This window comes from Microtus pennsylvanicus, chromosome 19, assembly GCF_037038515.1.
Source record: "Microtus pennsylvanicus isolate mMicPen1 chromosome 19, mMicPen1.hap1, whole genome shotgun sequence".
NCBI classification, from domain to species: domain Eukaryota; kingdom Metazoa; phylum Chordata; class Mammalia; order Rodentia; family Cricetidae; genus Microtus; species Microtus pennsylvanicus.
In genome coordinates this window covers 40261541-40281649 of record NC_134597.1, presented here as the reverse complement: position 1 = coordinate 40281649, position 20109 = coordinate 40261541, and positions in this window count along the sequence as shown.

Genomic DNA, 20109 nt, shown 5'->3' with positions numbered 1-20109 from the left:
TCATTTCATTTTACAGCTAGCTGTTTTATTTACAAAGCCAGAGCTTCTCTCTGCAAACTGAGAGTAGTTTCCTGGCCATCCTTGATCAATGACACATATGAGCTGAGTTAACCTTTAGGAAACAGAGATATGTGACCTCTGGGTTAGGCATTATCTCTGCTATGGGAAACTATTATATACTCTTAATGATAGTAATCACAATTATACAATAAGTATCATACATTACACTAAATATATATGATATATATATTAATTACACATAAGAAAGAGCATGGGAGTTTTCATATCTGCCTACATTATACTTGGATCATATTCTCCTGCACTACTTGAGTCCCTCCATCACATCTTTGTGTTTGATACAATGACTTTTACAAAAGCTCAGCCTCTCTCCTTCCTCATGACCCATAAGAGAAAAGATAGATCTTATTTCTGTTTTGGACCTGATCTGTTTCGTATAAAGCTATATCCAGTTTTAGCTATTTTCCTTATAACACAACAGTTCAGTAATCACTGTGCTGATTGCGGGCTCTTCCCCACAGTCTCCTTCGTTATTAGGCTGTTGTTCAATTTGATTGCTACAGATTTTACTTTAGCTCCTGGGTGAGGCCATTTTGACTTAGAACAAAGGGCTCTTCAGTGTGTTGCTGAGATGGATGTGAAGTATCAAGGATTCTCATTAAGGATTTTCACAGCTACGTTCATTGAGGAAAGGAACTTATACTTGCTCTAATTCATTGAACTTATTTGGATGTGGAATCAGGGTAATACTGGCACAGGGATGAGTTTGGATGTATTCCTTTGCTTTCTCTTTCTTAAAGTATTTTCTGTAACCCTAGTCTTCATTCTTCTGCAAAGTTTTGAATGATTCAGGGAATCCATGTGATCTGGGCTCTGCCTTGTTGGGAACTGGTTTTATTGCCAGTCCAAACTTACTTATGACTCATGTTTTTAAGTGTTTTTTATTTGATCTTAATTCAATTTTCAATAATATCTAAAAATTCCTTTGCTAAATATTTTTTCTTCCTTCCTATCTTTCTTTCTTTTTTATTTTTTATTTTTTTGGTTTTTCAAGACAGGGTTTCTCTGTAGCTTTGGAGCCTGTCCTGGAACTCACTCTTGTAGACCAGGTGGGCCTCGAAGTTGCAGAGATCTGCCTGTCTCCTGAGTGCTGGGATTAAAGGCATGCGCTACCAGTGCCCGGCAACCCTTTGCTAATTTCTAATTTCCTGCAGTATAAAGACCCTCTGGACTGAATTTCTTCAGTTTCAACATCAGCTTTTCTATAATGTAATTTGTATCTGACCTCCAGATCACTTTCACTCAGGAGTTTGCATTGTGACATACATATCCTTGAAAATAACCAGCTCTTTCAGGGGTCTCTTTATTATTATCATCATCATTATTATTAATTTGCATGCTCACCTCACTGCTTCCAACTCTGAACTTTCCTATTATTCCTCATCTACTGTTTTGGGTTTGGGTGCTTCTAGATTTCTATGCCCTTAAAGAGCATCCTTAGGTTGTTTTGGATATCTTAGATTTCATGACAGAAAATTAAATTATAAACTTCCTGCCTAAAACTGCATTAACTTTTTTTGCATTGTGTGACTCTGAAATTCCCCACAAGCCAAAGTTGTTGAAATTGAGCAGAACACCATGACCAGCCACATGGAAGAGGACATTCTTGAAAGGGATTTCAGGTTCTTACTATCTCTACGTTGTGGTGTGTCATGAATATTTTGGCATGGGAGTGTGCGTTCACACAGGTCTGAGAAATGAAGACTCAGAGACACTTGGAGAAGACACTTAGCCTTTGCAGTTGCAGACAGAAACTTCCACAATACAATGCTGTGCATATACCTGATTCATGAAGTACCATGGCTTTCCGGGTTTCCCCTGAATCAAGCTTTGCATAGTCTTTGTATCTATGGAAAACTCTCAGTCAAGAATCACATAGGACAACAAAAGGTATTTGTAACCCAAAGGAAGGCCTGGAGGCTGTGTGAAAACTCAAGCCAAGCCAGGTGTAACTCAGCAGGGTGTCATAGCTAGTGGAGGTTACTTGCAATCCCTCTGGTGCCAGGCCCTCAGGACATTCTGCTACAGTGGTGCTCAAACACCTGTACCCAGAGAGACAAACAGAGACATGTAGCCAGAGAGAGAGGGGGGGGGGAAGGGAACCTAAAGAAGAGGGAAAAGAGTAATGTGATAACATTTTGTCTTTCAGAAATGATTGCCCCTATAATGTGTGAGGATCTCTGATTCAACCTTCAATAATCATGGTTTTTTTTTCCAGCAGTATGCTCGTGGCAGGCTATGACAAAGTGTAGTTGACTCTCACTCTCCACTCATTAGATCTTCCAGAGGACCCAGGTTCAAGTCTCAGCACCCTCATGGCAGCTAACAACTGTCTATAACTCCAAGATCTGATACCCTCAAACACATACATGCAGACAAGACAGCAATGCAAATAAAAAAGTAAATAAACTAAAAAAAGTTAAAAAGGTAAATAAACTATTTTTTATAAAAAAACACTCATATTGAGAGGATAGAGAGAAGGCTGAGTGATTAAGAGCACTAGCTGCTCTTGCAGAGGACCCAGGTTCAGTTCCCAGCACCTACATGGAGGCTCACATCCATTTAACTCCAGTTCCAGATGATCCAACTCCCTCTTCTGATTTTCATGGATACTAAGCAGTCATGATGTCCACATGCAGGTTGTGTATGTGTGTGCATGTGTCTGTGTGTTCATAGTGGGCCAGAAATATGGTGTGTCAGGTAAAGGGGCTTGCCAAAGAAGCTGGTACTTAAGTTCAATGTTCAGGATTCATGCAGTGGAATCAGAACCAACTGACCCCCACGAGTCCTCTGACCTCTACACATATACTGGGTTGCACACACCCCACACACAAAAACAGTGTAACATTAACTTAAAAGTTCAAGGCTATCGTGTACTACATGCTGAGTTCTAGTCTAGTTTATTATATGTATGGACATATATGTCCAACCATCACCATGATCTCTCTTCAGAGTTCTCCCACTTTGTAGCCACATCCCCAACTCCTCATCAGCTATTACCCATTGTCTGTTGCAGAATATTCCTTTACACTGTTTTAAGGACTTTTATCTTTCTCTATTTCTGTATACCTTCCTTTGCTTCTACCTCCATGGCTTGTTGTGTAGCTGGGTGGCTGGACCCTTATGTCCTCCTCCTTGTTCTCTTATTGTTGCTCATTCTCCTCCTCCTTTCTCCTGAAAGACCCTCAGAGAGGACATTTTCTCCGATGAAGACCCCAGAACCAGGACACTCCAAGACCAGGCCACAGGATGCAATTAGCAAGAGGTTTATTGAGTAAACACAGGTACCTGTGGGCGGCAAAGTCTTTCGGAGGACTTGCGTGCCTGCAGACTGGGGGGAGGTCTTTTTATAGGGAAGAGCAAAAAGCAAGTTTACAGAAGCAAAAGCGTGGTTATCGGAATGAGGCGAGGGGGGCATGAATGGTTTCCTCTCTCAGCATGGGTGTCAGCAAAAGTCATCCTGTTCCTATCTTATAGATATCCTGTTTTGCAGTCAACCTGCTTTGTTGATGTCCTATCTTATTGATATCCTGCCCTCTCAAGCACATGGGATGTTCTTACGAGAGCAGGCTGGCTGCTGATCCGGAGAATTTTTTTTTAAAGCAAACAGGACATTACCCCGGGAGCATGCTAGCTGCGGATTTTGAGGAGGGGGTCTGTAGGGTCTTTCATTTCCCCCTTTTTCTTTTTATTATTGAGTTAAATCTTTTACTCAAAGCAATTACAGAACCTCGGTATCTTGCTGTGGTAACATGTGATACTGATGGGTCAGTACTAGGGCCTGAATGACTGACAGCCTGTCTTTTATAAACTGGACCAGGCAGTTTAAGATGCAGGGCCCAAATAGGAGTATCAGAAGGAGGATAATCAAGGGACCCATCAAAGAAGACAATAGAGTTGTAAACCAGGGAGACTTATTAAACCATCCTTCGAACCATCCTTGTTGTGATTCGAATAGCTTTTGTCTCTGTCTTAACCTCTCTCTAAGATTGGTCATGGATCTTCTAACCAATCCAGTATGGTCAGCATAAAAGTAACATTTTCCCCTGAGTGTAGCACAAAGACTCCCTTTCTTTAAAAGCAACAGGTCCAGGCCCCTCCTGTTATGGAGCACCACCTCTGAAAGATTTGCTCAGACAATAGCCATATGAAAACTAGTACAACTGATGGGACAAAATAACTTACACTTTACAGAGCAGTATTGGGAGAAGATAGTAGAACATCTCTAGGGTGTGCAGAATAGCTCTTAACAAAATTATCTGAATGAGGCTTGAAAGTAATTACATGGTAGACATTGTGAACCACTGTAGACCCGAGAATAGCACCCAACACTGTGGCAATAATAGTCTATTGACTACAAAGAGCTTAACTCAGCCCTAAGAAACACATGGATGCCTTCTCATAAGAGGCACGTTCAGTATTATGAGAACAAATCTCTTCTGCTGTAGACACCGGGAGTGTTGATCCTCAACTCCAGAGAATGTGCCGGAGAGGTCAGTTTCGGTCCAGCTGGCACCACATTGCATTTACGGGTTTCCATTGCATCCTGTAGCATCAGCTTTATCCAAATGTACAGGGTTGTGTCCATTGTGAGAACTTTAACAAACAATGAGAGAAAATGCAATACAGGATGACAAATGTTTAAAACAAAACAAAAAGCCCTAAAGCCAGAGGACAGCCAATGAGGACATAAATATCTTTTTTTTTTTTTTTTGGAGACTTACCTTACCCAGGCTTTACATTTGTAAGTACAGCATTAAAAAAAAGTTTTAACTTCCCATTGACATCTATTTTATCATATACTAAACCACATCTGTTTATCTTTTGAAAGCCCTATCATTTCATAACCCCACAGATTAAAGTAAGATTTTCCTGTAGAAAAACAAAACCTGTCAAGAGGTAAGGAAGCTTTAGGTGTGTTTGCTTTTCTCTGTAGTTATCTGCACAAAACAGTCTGATCCAGAAAAATCTCAAACTGTACAAAATAATTCCTGTCAATAGGTCCCAGACACACAGTGGAGGAACAGAACAGAATTGCCTTTTGCTTCTGCTGTCTGATATTGTGCTTCAAAAGACACTAAAAAAATGAGCAGAGCCCTGTGGGTTTCTGACTCTAGGAAAGAAGAGCCTTACAGGTGATGTAAGCCCACCTTATAGCAGATGTGCCTGCCCTGTGTAAGCCTTGAGCTCAGGATTCCATCACCAGGGTCAGCCACTGTCAGCGGATACATGAGCAGCAGCTAACTAGCCAGGCAACTGAACTAGTGGCAGCGATTGCCGGGGTGTTTTGAACCCAGAACAGGACAGGAGGGAGGGAGGTCTGTCCAGTCATTTTTGCTGGTCTCCGGGGCCAATTATGTCAATTTGTTCTTTTAGAATCTTATTTATCCTATCGATCTGACCATGAGCTTTGGGGTTGGTAAGCTTAATTTCCAATTGATCCCCAATGTCTTGGCCACACCCTAACTTACCTGGGCAACAAAGGCAGGTCTATTATGGGGCATGATTATCTTGGGCATCCCAAACCTTAGGATGATTTTTTTTTTTATGATCTTCTTAGCCATTACATTGGGTGTCTCAATCTTGGTCAATGTATGGTGGCTATCTTCTTTGGCAAATGTGTGGCCTCCTGGAGGCTCAAAATTTCCGCAGATGTCAACAGTCCTTTTTGTCTGTATATTGCTTTGTGTATATAGGTGAGGGCAAAAGCATACCTGCTGTTAGTATAGACATTTTCTCTGCCATCTGTAGAGCTTGTATCAAAGCCACAAGTTCAGCGTTCTGGTCGGGCCGCCATTCCTGAAGGGAGGCTACTGGCCCAACATTTGCTTCCTGTCCACCAATGTTGCCCCCGCCTTCTGCTTACCTTCAGTCTTATGTACCTGCTTAGCTTGGACCGCCAGCCTTGTGCCCCTGGCAAGCTTCGCCCTCATTTTCGGCTCTGCCTGGCACATTTTGCCATTCGCCTGCCCTTTATGCAGATGCTGGTAGGATCCATAGTCCATCGACGTCAGCCCAGCACAGGAGCAGTAGTCTGTCACAGGAGGGCACCTGTGGTAGCATTGTGACTGCTGTATCGCAGTCTGACATGGGTGAGGGGAACAAGACTGTAGAGTGAGCAGTCAGGGCTCATGCAGGCTTTAGAGCAAGCACAGCACCAAGGCAGTTGCTAGGAGGTGAGGATTTATTCAGCGGTGAAGGCAGGGAGAGGTGGTCATCCTGGTGAGGAGGGCATGGTAGAGGCAGAGGCAGACAAGCAGCCTGCATCTCCTGCAGAACTGAAAACAGCAGCGAAAGCAAAAGTCCCTTGTTTGGTCAACAAAAGGCTTTGGTCATACATTCAGAAGTGACCAGGGAGGAATGAGTCATTTATTTGTCTTTTTCCCAAATTTATAGTTTGTAAAGTGTCCAGTTTGTATTCTTTACTCAGTTCCAGTGTTCCTCTTCATTTGTCTTTGATCTTCTGTTGCCCAGGCTCCTAATCTGTCTGAGTCCTATCTTTCTTTTGCTTCCCGCCTCTCTCTCTTTTGCTTCCCTTTCTCTGTCCCTCGTTTAACTTTTTTTTTGTCTCTCCAAATTTTACTAGGTATAATCTTGTAACCCGTCTACTTGCTGTAACTTTTTTGTTCTTATATCTGATGTTGCCTGTCCCATGTAGGCCATGGCTACTGCTGTCTGCTGACCTTCAGAGGTTGGGTAAAATGCCTGTAAACTTTTATTAATCATTTAAGGAACACAGATTTTAACTGGCCCCTGGAGAACCTCTCTTACCTTAGCCAAATTAGTGGGGTGCCTTGCAGCCCCCCCCCCGAGATTTGCCATGAGCCCAGCATTTTGACTGTCAGTTTCTCCCTTTAAGAATTAATTAAACATCATCATGTAGAAGAATGAAAATAGATCCATATTTATCTCTATGCACAAAACTGAAATCCAAACAAATTAAAGACCTTAACATAAGGGCAACAATATAAATGAAATTTTGAACATAGCCTCAATAGCGTAGACATTAAAGGAAACAATCAGTAATTAAAATCTCCAGAACTGAGAAGCTTTTTGTATAACAAAGGATATAATTAATAGAACATAATATCAGCCTGTAGAATAGGAAAGGTGTCTTTATCAATTATTTTAAAACCATACAAGAAACTTAGAAGCTTAATCCTCATAAAAACAAATATTTCAGTACAATTATGTCACAGACCAAAACTGTAAATTCTCAACAAATGAACTTGAAATGACTGAAAGATATTTAAAATTTGCTTAAATATAACATCCTTAATCATCAGGGAAATGCAAATTAAACAATTCTGAGATTTTATCTTATTTCTGTAAAACTGACCAAGATTAAAAATATCATTTGACAATTTACGCTTACAGCTACTTTGAACATTAGCATGGTGGATTTTCAGAATTAGATAACATGTTATCTTAAAACTTAGCGACATTCTTTATATTATCATAGACAGAATCTGAAAACAACCCAAAATGCACCTTTTTGTATATTAATAATAAATGAGAATCTTAGCCATGTTTTTTTTTAAATAGCCATAAACATTATAAAGAGTCAAAAGGGTCATTTTAACTCAACCTTATCATTCAGTAACACCCCTTTTGCCATTGTGGTGGGGTGAGAGGCTTTAGCAGATCTTTGCCATGTGGGGCAACTCGGGGCCCCTACCTTACCACAATCATTGTGAGCAGACAAATGTTAAATTCAGATCTAAACATGAGCTGGCTTAGAAGCTCAGATGGGCTGTTCATATGGCTGCAGCCCTGGGCCAGGGCTTTTACAGCAATAGTTCTTGAAGACAGTGTAGTCCTGCACCCATCTAAACAGAGCTGGGAATTCACTTTCCTCTGGACACACTGCATAGTAAGAAATATAGAAACCAACAATCTGTAGTTTTTTATAAGCACATTATTTTAAAGTGACTTAATTTAATTTTCCAATTTTTAAACCAGAGGCTTTTACCCTGGATGCAGCACATGATGACTGGAACAGAGCATCCCCAGAAGAGAGATGCTATCAGGGCTGGTAGGCCCTTTTAATGTCAGCTTATTCCATTACCTGCCACTCCTGATTTCACATTCACCATTTACCAACAGCCACAGGGATATTTACTTGCAATCTCTTGCCCTACTGCCAAAATGAAAAGATCCAGGTTCTTTAGGGGACCTTTGCTTTTAATAGGGTATCCGACCCCAGAGAAATAGCCTACTGCAGATTCCCAGGCTTACTGGGTCCTGTGGGGAGGAATTAGCACCAGCTTGGACCCCACTGGCTGGCATGTTAATCAAATGCAGCATATACAAAAGTAATACACCTGAAAACAATATTCCTCAAGAGTCCTTAGACAATGCCTTACAGCAGGTATTCAGTGTCAGGTCTAAGCAAGGGCATAGATTCCCTCAGCTATTCTCAAAAGACCCTATACTCACAGGGAGATCTTACTTCTGTACCTCACTTTACTCAAGGCCAGGCAAAGAGCTGAGATAAGAGAAGTATCCATATGGCAGGGTGGCTACCCAGAGAGGATTTGGGGTACTCTGGGAAGCAACGATTGTTGATGTGGTCTTTATAATATCTTTTATTACAATAAATAATTACTTATTTATGTATTAAATTATTTGAGATAAGGTCTCATGATGTAGCCCTTGATGTCCTGGAACACACTTTGTAGATCCCCAGTCTCTGAAATCACAGAGATCATACTGCTTATGCTTCCTGGAGTGCTGGGATTAAAGGCTTGCACCACCACTTATGGCATTTGATGTGTGTGTGTGTGCCTGTATGCATTCACAGATGCCAAGGTGTACATATGAAGGTCCCAACTTGTGGGAGTTCATTCCACCATGTGGATCTTGCAGAATTAACTCAGGCTACCAGACTTACTGGCAAGCACCTTTGTCTGCAGTATCATCTTGCTGGCCCTTGTTGGTCTACTCTGACAGAGCTAGGATTCCCTGCGTTGGGATACTGTCTTAGCAACCACAGGGAAGTAGTGGGTAGCTTCAGAAAGGGCTAAGAACCCGATGTCACAGTGCTGTGAAGGAGGGCTGGACCCTCATCCAAACAGGGTTTTTTTTTTTATGATTATGAAGTAGATGGCCACTTGGTTCACAGATGTTTCCTGGGCTGGGAGGTGCTAGGGATAGAAGTAGAGCTGAAGCCCAGGATCCTCTTCTCCATTCTTCTCCCAGTGTTGTGAGGCATCTTGGAGAGACAGGAAGACCTGAGTAGGATACTCAGGCCTCCCAAGCACACCCAGGAACCTCCCATGCACTCCAGGGTGAGCAAGCAGACCCTAATGGATCTATGGGTATGGGAGCTCTGCTGTAGGGTTATCTCCTCAAGGTATAGTCTTCTCTTTGCCAGGGCTCTGGAAGCCAAGGTAGCATTGACAGGGCAGGAAGCCCAAAACCACAGCTCAGAAATGGAGCCTAACCCTGGCTGAATGTGCTGGCTATTGTGTCCACTGATGCTGGGACAGAGGGCACACAGACCACCAGTGCCTATGATGATGGAAAGAGTACCAGAGGAGGCCATGGTGAGTGACTGTTCCTTGACCGGGTAAATTGGAAATAAAGCTATAGCCGTAGGTCCCTATACCCTGAGCCTTTTGGGCTTGGGTATATCTTTCCATTCACCAGACCAGGGTTCCTGGGTGCTGGAGTGGGGATACTAAGTCACCCAGAATGTCTAAACCTCAATAGGTTACTGTCCCAGTATCTTGTGTCCCCAAAGGCAGCATATGTGGAGGCCCACAGAAATGGCTCTGCTCCATCTTGATATAAGGTCAGAGAGTTCAAGCATATTATTGATCCTTCAAGGTCAAACAACAAGATGTTTGGCCTAAGACGTAGCTACTGGATATTTTGTTTCAAATTATAGGATGTTTGACTTAAGGCATAGCTGTTAGATGTTTTGAATATTAAGGAAGTAATCACTCTTGTTTTTTTTTATATCATGATTTAAAAAAAACAGTATTTTGTCCTCCCCTTTGGCTTGGGGTATAAAAGGGCTAGAAAAATTCACTTGAGGCAGATTCCGTATTCATTGGAATGCCTTCCCGACTCTGTCTTCAGACTTTTGTGTTTTCTTTCCTCAATTCACACTCCACTTTTCAGGAACATAGTCTCAAGTCGGCTGGACCAAGACAAATGGTGCTGGATGTTGGGGGTTGAGAATGGGATTAAATTGATGAACACCACAAATTAAAAGTGAGCACTCGATAAAAATGAAGTAATGGTATGCTGAGTGACTCAGGAGTAAAATTGTCAATATATAGCAAAGGCTTTTGTATTCTTGCTGGGCTTCTATGTATAGGTTGTATGTTACCAGAGACATCATTGTAAATATATATGCATTTATAAATAATATTTTTATCATTGGCCTTGTGTGTTGGTTACAGTGTAATATTTTTGATATTCCCAAATATGTATAATGTCTATGGTTATTGTATGGGCAGCAACTTCTCAAGGTCACAGTTGTTGCATACTTGCTTTGGTGAGGTCTACAAACTCTGTTTAAAGCTCTAAGACTGTTTGTTGCAAAGCTTATGTAGAGAAGGACAAGGGCAAAGAGACTGACCTGCTTTGGGGGATGACCATCAGAGCGTGGCATGAGCCCTGCCCAATGGGATACCAATTGTGCAGATGGACAAACAGACAGACAACACCTTATTTGGTCTCTTCCTCTGCCTGAGGCTGACTGCCAGCAATCAAAATTCCTCTTTGGCTCATCTAATTTTTGCTTAACAAATTAACAGTAAATACCTCATCCTAATGCAAGATTTCCCATTTTACCTTTATCAACCACCATGCCTATGGGCTGTATCTATCTCTCCTCTATTGAGAGGCAGTCCTTTGTCCCTCTGGAACAAATATCCCTACCCCCATTGTCTTGTTCCCTTCCCCTTCTCTCTCATCTTCTATCTCCTGTGTTTGTTTCTTATTCACTGCCCTCTGTTCCTTTGATGCAGAGAAATATTCTTTGTGCTGAGAACTTTACCTTGGGTATCCTGAGCAGATAATGTTTTTCTTTCATACACTGTACCCTTTTTTTTTCTTTTTGAGACAAGGTCTCACTATGTAGCGCTGGCTGTCCTGGAACTTACTATGTAGACTGAAGAGTCCTAGAATAAGAAAATAAAAATATAGATTTTAGAAATAAGAATGTATAAAAATATAAAGTTATAAGTCCAGAAAAATGAGAACAGACTGTCAGCAGCTTTCTTAGCAGATCAGTGATTAATCATTTACAGTGAGCTCTTTTTTCAAATGCTTAAAAAGCCTCCATTCATGCCACAGTCCCCAACCCCGATAATCTCCCTCTCCCTGGAGCTTCAAGTGTATTCAGTTCTCGATCTTAAGGATGCCTTCTTCAACCTAACACTTAAAGCCAGGGCTTCATTGCTCATTCCCCTGGACTCGCCTGCTGCAAGGATTCACAGATTTCTCAGCTGGCTCTGACACAGCCACAATGAGACTTAAAGGTTGTCAGTCCTTATGCCTGGAGGTTTCTCATCCGATTCTATCACTTCTAGGATTTCAGGAATCTAACAGTAGATTTTGCCAACCTTCCCTGTGCCTCTTTTCCTCAGGACGCCTGGCTTCAGCAGGCTTCTGTCTGTGCTAGCACTGCAGGCAGCCAGGGAGAGGGTTGCCCCTCCCCCCACAGGTACTGCAGTCTCAGACCCAAAAGCCAACGAGGAGCCAGGAGGACAGAGGTGAGCAGAGATGACTACAAGGACAGGTACCAAGGATGGCCACCGTCCATCACTTCTCCTGGATGATAATTGGTTTGGGCCTCACAAGATGACTCCTGCTTCAAAGTGGCACAATGGGGAAGCACCAGAGCAGAGCAGCTGCAGGAGCAGACCCACCAGGAAAGGACAAACGGCCTGCAGCCCCTCCCCCTGCCGAAGAACTCAACTGGAAAGAAAAGTTTTGTCTGGTTTAAATGCATAAACATGCCCACTATCTGTTTGTTAACTGTATAAGATAACCATGTTCAATGCGTACTGACTGTAGCCCTTATTGACTGCCCAAGCTTAACATTTACCTCTAAATATTCTGATTATTGTCTGATATAATCACTTTTCTTTGCCTTCTCAAGAGACAGTCTCAGTGTGGTATAAACTTGTTCTCCCATTACCCAAAGAATGGTTATCCCAATTTCTTTACTAAACTCTATAATTTATCTATCATCTATCTATCTATCTATCTATCTATCTATCTATCTATCTATCTATCTATCTATCTATGTAATTAATCTATATATAATCATCTGTAATTAAAAGGTTTTATTTTGATACTAAAAGAGTTTTAATTCAAAATCATTGTTTTTGACTAAATCTGACTATAATGTAATGTGAAGTCATAGTCTTATAAAAGCTGCTAACGCTTTGTTTGTCATAGCCAGAACCTGGAAACAACCTAAATGCCCCTCAACTGAAGAATGGATGAGGAAAATGTGGTGCACTTACACAACTGAGTATACACAGCAGAAAAAATATTGACAACTTGAATTTTGGAGGAAAATGGATGTAGCTAGAAAACATTATTTTGAGTGAGGTAACCCAGACCCAGAAAGATAATTATCCCATGTACTCACTCATAAACATAAAGCAAAGAAAACCAGCCTACAAAGCACAATCCTGGAGCACTTCGATAACAATGGGGACACTGACAGACACTTACACAGATCTAATTTACATGGGAAGTAGAAAGTAGAAAAAGGCAAGATCTCCTGAGTAAATTGTGAGCCTGGAGACCTTCGGGAGGGTTGAAGGGGCAGAGGGAAGAACTATGTGGTAAGGCAGGACTTTGTATTCAGGGTCTTGATGACCCTCAACACCAGCATACCCTTGACACTGATTCTGGATTCCCCAAAGTCAAAACTCAGACAGGTTCTGTTTTCTGGAACATGGAAGGCCTAGGTTTAATCTCCATCATGACATCATAGCCAACAAGCCAGGTTCGATGTGGCAACCCAAGCCTTTCATCCCAGTCTTCCTGAGGCAGAAGCAGTTGGATCTCTGTGAGTTCCAGACCTGCTAGGGCTATGTAGAGAGACCCTGTCTGGAACAGATAAAGACAATTCCATAATGGAATATTGGTCTTTTGAAAACAAATCTAGAAATTCTGTTCATTAAGACCAAGAATCACTGGCTGCAGCTGCTGACAACTGGGTGAAAAAAACCCTCAGACTCAATAATGAGAAAATGCTCAATTTAGAAAATATTTGAACAGAAAAGTCAGCAATAATATGAGAAATTAATGGCCAGCAGTGGGGCTGTGGATACTTGGGGGGTCCAAGCAGTCACTCTGCAAGCCTGAAGACCTCAGTTTGAATTCTCAGCACCTATAGAAAAACAAGCTCTAGAATGCCTTGCTCTAACCTCATCAAGGGATGAGTTACACAAAAAGGTCCTGAGAGCTGATAGTTCAGTGAAACCCTTGTCACCGAAGGAAGACACATGATATTTCACTCTGGTGTCCACATTTGCACACATAGTTATACAATCTGGCATAGGCACACCTTCTCTCTCTCTCTCTCTCTCTCTCTCTCTCTCTCTCTCTCTCTCTTCCTCTCTCTCTCTCTCTCTCTCTCTCTCTCTCTCTCTCTCTCTCTTTCTCTCACATACACACACACACACACACACAAGAAAAAGGACAAGCAATTGGTATAGGGCAATGGCCAGAATCAACTGATGTCCCAGGAGGACCGCTGCAGTGTGCCTGGAATGATGTGGCGATTTGAATAATCACTGGGTAGGTTTGGTGATGCCAAATGTATGCGTCCCATATGAGCTAGCTTCTGGGAGGAATGGAAACACAGCACAGCCTGAACATCCCTAATCTGAAATCTGAAATTTGAGAACACTGAATTTCAAATCCAGGTATTCACCTGTGCCTTACTACGGGAAAGGCTGCTCAACTAGAAGTGGCTTCACTCAGGATATGGAGATGAGATCCTCTAAGAATCTTCAACCACTGAGAGGACACCACCCTCGCCCACCCCTTCAGGAGATGCATTCAACCTCAGGAGAAAGCTGCAGGCATTGCCATGACAACATAGACACTGAAGGATCCAGCCTGAGCTAGGGACCACTTGATGGGATTGGGGGGGGATGACTGTGATCAACCCTTTAAGACAGCATCAGCAACAGGATGAATAGAAGCTGGGATTTCCCTCAAACCAGACATCCAGTCACAACACCACCATCCCCAGAGCATAGGCCAGGCAGAGGCAAACATAACATTCTGATTATCATAAACCAAGATTTTAGCAGGAGATGACATTGTGTGTGCTCAGCAGTAGGCCGTGACTTTGCCAGACAACCAGGAACCAGAAGAATCGTGCTCCAGGGTAGAGGTGTCACTATAGGAATGAACTTGCAGCTGACTGAACTCTCCAGGATACTCCCTGACCTGAACATGTTTTCCCCATTCTCTCTAAGCACTGCAGTTGAAAATATCATACAGGAAGGTCCAGAGGTGAACACCACCAAAGTTGTACATTTAAACTTTCTGGTTGGGATAGCAAAATCTCCCATGCCAGCTGTTCCTGTGACCCACATCAAATGCCCGCTGTCAGTGCACATCACAGGAGAAACTTAGGATATGGAAGGGATGGTGCTGAAGGACAGACTTAACATAATGCCACCCCCAAAGCAGGAGGGGCCACAAATACGGTGCGGGTGCTGAACATAGAGACTTACTAATGCTGAGACTTGTGACTGTGCCCTGAACCTGGAGGCAGCAGTGGTGCCTGGCAAAGGTCCATGAGGTGTCCTCCTGAATCAGGCTGTGGCTGCCCATGTGTCCTCTACTCATAGTGGTTCCAGGAGTAAAGGACTCCATTACCTTCCTAGTTTTCTTCTCAAATTGCAGGTATTGGACTGAACCACTCTTCCTTCAGCAAACGACACAGTGTCATAGAACATGAATGCTGCAGCATGAAGACACCGAGCATGAGCAGGACCCCACAATGGAGAGTAAAGCACCAGCCCTTCTTCAGACTGACTCCTTCAACCTCCCCAGGTATGCACAGGGCAGCTGCTGCATGTAGTAACCTTTATAGGATACTTAGTGTTTATGAGACATTCATAGAATGCCCTTGCATGCAGTTCCTGGGAGTAGGAGAAAAGTGCAAGTAAAAGATAGGAACATCCTAGAAAGTGAAAACTAGGGGCCACTGGGATGGTTCATTGTGTAGAGGGCATAATTGACATAGCTCAGTGGGTAGAGGGCTTGCCATCCATCCTGACAACCTCAGTTCAATCCCTGGAATCGAAGTGGGAGGAGAGAAACAACTTTCAAGAGCCATCCTCTGACCTCTACATGTGCCGCATGCATCTCCCCCACACACTCCCAAGTAAACTGGTCTAATTTTTAAAGGGAGCAAGAGAGATCACTTGGTGGTTGAGTGCTTGATCCTTCTGCATCAAGTTCCCAGTACCCACTGAAGGGTCACAGCCATTTTCGTTCTTAGGATTCAGTGGCCTCTCTGGCCTGCAGGAGCACCTACATTTATGTGCACATTCCCCCACTTCCCTGTAACACCTGATTTTGTGTTACCCCCCTTTTTTAATGTGTCCTGATCATTTGTATTGAAAACATTTTTTTTTTGTCTAGCTCCACCTTGACTCTTTTTAAGGCAGAAACAATTACCCATCAGGTGAGTGCCATCAATGTCCCTGTATAACTGGATAGAATCATTTAAATTTTTATTTTTACAGGGGCATAGAGCCTCTTGACAGTATTTGTTAAAAATTTTAAAAGGCCAATCACGAGCCAGGCGGTGGTGATGCATGCCTTTAATCCCAGCACTCGGGAGGCAGAGGCAGGTGGATCTCTGGGAGTTCGAGACCAGCCTGGTCTACAAGAGCTAGTTCCAGGACAGGCTCTAAAACCACAGAGAAACTGTCTCGGAAACCAAAAAAAAAAAAAAAAAAAAAGGCCAATCACTTTATGATTGGCATAGCTGAGTTCACATCCCCAAAAATGTGACAGGTGGTCAACAAACTCAGAATAAGGTTTTGAAGGCCCTTGAAGGGTCTTAGACAGTTGCTCTACTGTTCCTTTGTTAGGTAAAGCTTCCCACGCTTTACCACAGCTCAGCATAAACAGCAGGATCGTAAGTGATCTGTGCTGCTAAACCAGCATACTGTCCTTTTTTTTACCAGTTAACATGTCTAGGTCACTCTGGGGGGAAACCCATTACAATCCTCCTGTATTTTACCTCTCCACAATAATTTTCTCCCAAAAGACAGGCTTGGCAAAGTTGCCTTTTTTTTTTACTAACTTTTTTATTAGTGTAATCTCCTTTTTTAAAGTTTTTTTCTCTTTTATATTTCTTTTAGTACTCTTAACTTTCTGCTCCTCAACACTCTTAATAGAACTCAGATTTTATATCCTGAATCTCCTCAAAGGTTTTGTTTAAATTTTTTAATTGCTCTTTTACTTTCTATCATCACTGAGAAAAGCATCTCTGACTAAGCGTCATAGTGAAAATATCGCTATGGAAATCCTTCTGGCCCTCACTCTTTTAGTACTTTTACCTTTACTTGCTCCCAATTAGTAATATTAAAACCTCCTGTGTGTAGAATCCAGGGACTAAACTCTGTCAAAAAATTAGGCAATTATAGAAAAAAAATTGTCTTAAGGAACTCTTGTATTATCTTATTTTAATACCGGTGCCTTCCTTGCCTTGCTTCTCTAAAAGCACTATCAATTTGCCCTTTATCGGCCATCAATACTGAAACAGAATTACTTGCACCCATTACCAATACACCCTCATCATTTAATTTCTTACCTGCGACCAGCCTTCCGAGGGCACCCTCTCAGGGATCTCTACTTCGCGATCTCGCTGATGGGATTCCGACTGTAATTTCTGACCATCCCAGCTGGGCTTCCAATTGTAACACCCAGCCGGGCAGTGGTGGCGCACGCCTTTAATCCCAGCACTTGGGAGGCAGAGGCAGGCAGATCTCTGTGAGTTCGAGACCAGCCTGGTCTACAGAGCTAGTTCCAGGACAGGCTCCAAAACCACAGAGAAACCCTGTCTCGAAAAACCGAAAAAAAAAAAACACCCAATTCTGCGTTACGCCCTTGGTACAGTTTACGTGCCACTGTAGTGTACGTGAGTAGGCCAAGGACCTGTAGATTGAAAGAACACACAAAGAGACCTGGGTCATTCTAAAGGAGATCAGCTGAATGCAGAATGCCGTTTATTTAACCTTGGGGAAATCCTTATATACCTCTCTGCCAGCTGTCTGAGGATTTCCACCTAGGCAGGTGGGAAATTACCACACCAAAGACAGAGTCAACAATGCCCTACAGCTAATCACCAGATGTGGCAGAGGGAGCACAGGAACAAACAATGTTTTAGCTGGCTGACCAGAAACTGTCCTCAAGATGAACCCCAAGAACAAGGTAGACCGGGCCCTACACCTCACACAAACAAAAACAAAAACATTCAAAACAACAAAACTCCACACCATCTTTATTGGTTCCTCCCTGGTGGGGTCTGTCTGGTTTTTGCTTCACCCTTTGTCTTAGTCAGGATTATTATTGCTGCTATGAAACACCATAACCAAAAAAAAAAAAATAGCAAGTTGGGAAGGAAATGTTTCATTTTGCCTACACATCTATAGCACTCTTCATCATTGTAGGAAGTCAGGACGGGAGCTCAAACAGTGCAGGAACCTGGAAGCAGGAGCTGATGCAGAGGCCATAGAAGGGTGCTGCACACTGGCTTGCTTCCACTGTGATGATTCTGGTTTCTGTCAAGTTCACATAAAACCAGCCAGTATACCCCTAGTAAAGCTTGACTGGCTGAATGATGAGATCTTGCTTTCCCTGCCTTCTTATTCTTTAAATCAGCAGAAGAAAAAAGATTCATTCCTGTAACTGTCTAGGCTGTCCCAGCATAGACCACCAAGACCCAACTACATCACAGCCTCACCCATGGCCTCTCTTTTCCCACCACTCTACAGACCCTCCCTTGTCCCCTTTTCCTCACCTCCTAGGCCCAGCACTTCAGGCTCTGATGGAGACTGTCCTGGGAAGAACAGAACCCCCTCCTCTGGGAGACCCTCCGGCCCCATCATGCTTAACCCCAGGATGGTCCCCGGGTTCTGGGACCTCTCCCCTTGGACTGCCCCAGTTCTACAGACACGGCCTGCTGCTCCCCTTCACCTGTACCTCACTTCCCAGCTCTGCTTTGTATAAGCACTAAAAGATCTCTGCCACCTTTGTCTGTTCTCCTTTGCTCCTTGTCTGCCCTTCAGATGCTCTGCTGCACCCTCTGATCACAGCAGGACCCCAACATGGCCCTTCTCCTTAACCCAGCAGCCCACAGCAGCCCAGGTCATGGGGCCACAAGCAGCTTGGGCCCAAGACTCAGGGCTCCTTCCTCTTTAAATGGTCAATTCAGGCTGAGACAGGCTGGCCTGCTGCTGGGTCTTTCTGCCCCTAGGCCTCAGTGCCTCTGAGCATTCCTGGGCCCTGTTCCTCACTGCAAACCAGCAGCAGCTGCTGCCTTCCTAGCCTTTCCTCTTCAGTCACAGCTGCCCCATTGGAGCAGCCTGGGTCTCACTGGGTTTCTGGTGTGCCTTGTGGTTTTAATCTCAGGAGTGGGGAAGTCTGCATGATTCACTTGTGGTTGCACCTGGCTGAGTTGTGCAGGCTGAGAATCTCTCCATGAGATTCTCCTGCTCCCCAAATGCTGGGATGACATGTGTGCTGCCATGCTGGCTAGAAAATAAGTTCTATAAAAGGCAGGGATGTGAAGTCCTGGGACTTCAACAGCAGGGGCACCAAAGCTGAATGCCAAGACATCTTGGACTACGTTTAACAGTGGGGGTCTCTGTGACTGTCACCCTAAGGACATGGCTATGTCAATAAAACTAGGCAGTAAGCAAACCTGTCAGAGGTTACAAACAAGACTGCCAGGCACAGAAAGTGTAGTTAAGAAAAACAAGAAGCAGGGCAGTGGCTGGCGCACACCTTAAACCTAGCATGTGGGAGACAGAGGCCAGTGAGTTTGAGGCCAGTTTGGTCTCCAGAGCAAATTCCGGGACACCCAGAACTGCACAGAAATCCTGTTTCATTGCCGGGCAGTGGTGGCGCACACCTTTAATCCCAGCACTCGGGAGGCAAAGGCAGGCGGATCTCTGTGAGTTCAAGACCAGCCTGGTCTACAGAGCTAGGTCCAGGACAGGCTCCAAGCCACAGAGAAACCCTGTCTCGAAAAACCAAAAAAAAAAAAAAGAAAGAAATCCTGTTTAGCAAACAATACAAAGTAAAAAAAAAAAGAAGAAGAAGAAGAAAAGAAAGGAAAAAGAAAGAAAGAAATTGGGTCTGAAGAGCAGTTGTTGCTCTATCTGAGTTTATTTCCCAACACCCACACTGGGAGGCTTATCTGGTTTCCCAGTGCAACTTGTATCTGTGTCCCTGTCCCGCTGGAACCCATTCAGCATGAGGACTGCATCTTCTTATGAATGAAAGACCCTACAGACCCCCTCCTCAAAACCCGCAGCTAGCATGCTCCCGGGGGAACGTCCTGTTTGTTTTAAACAAATCTCCGGATCAGCAGCCAGCCTGCTCCCGTAAAAACATCCCAGGTGCCTGAGAGAGCAGGAGATAGAGATAGGAAGACTGCAAGGCAAGATGTCAATAAGATAGGATATCAACAAAGCAGGTTAGCTATAAGATAGGAACAGGATGACTGTTACCAGGCATCCATGCTGAGAGAGGAAACCATTCATGCCCCCGCCTCATTCCGGTCAACCGATAACCACGCTTTTGCTTCTGTAAACTTGCTTTTTGCTCTTCCCTATAAAAAGACCTCCCCCCAGTTGGCAGGTGCGCAAGTCCTCCGAAAGACTTGCTGCCCGCAGGTACCTGTGTTTACTCAATAAACCTCTTGCTAATTGCATCCTGTGGCCTGGTCTCGGAGTGTCCTGGTTCTGGGGTCTTCATCAGAGAGGAAAGGTCCTCTCTGAGGGTCTTTCAATGAAG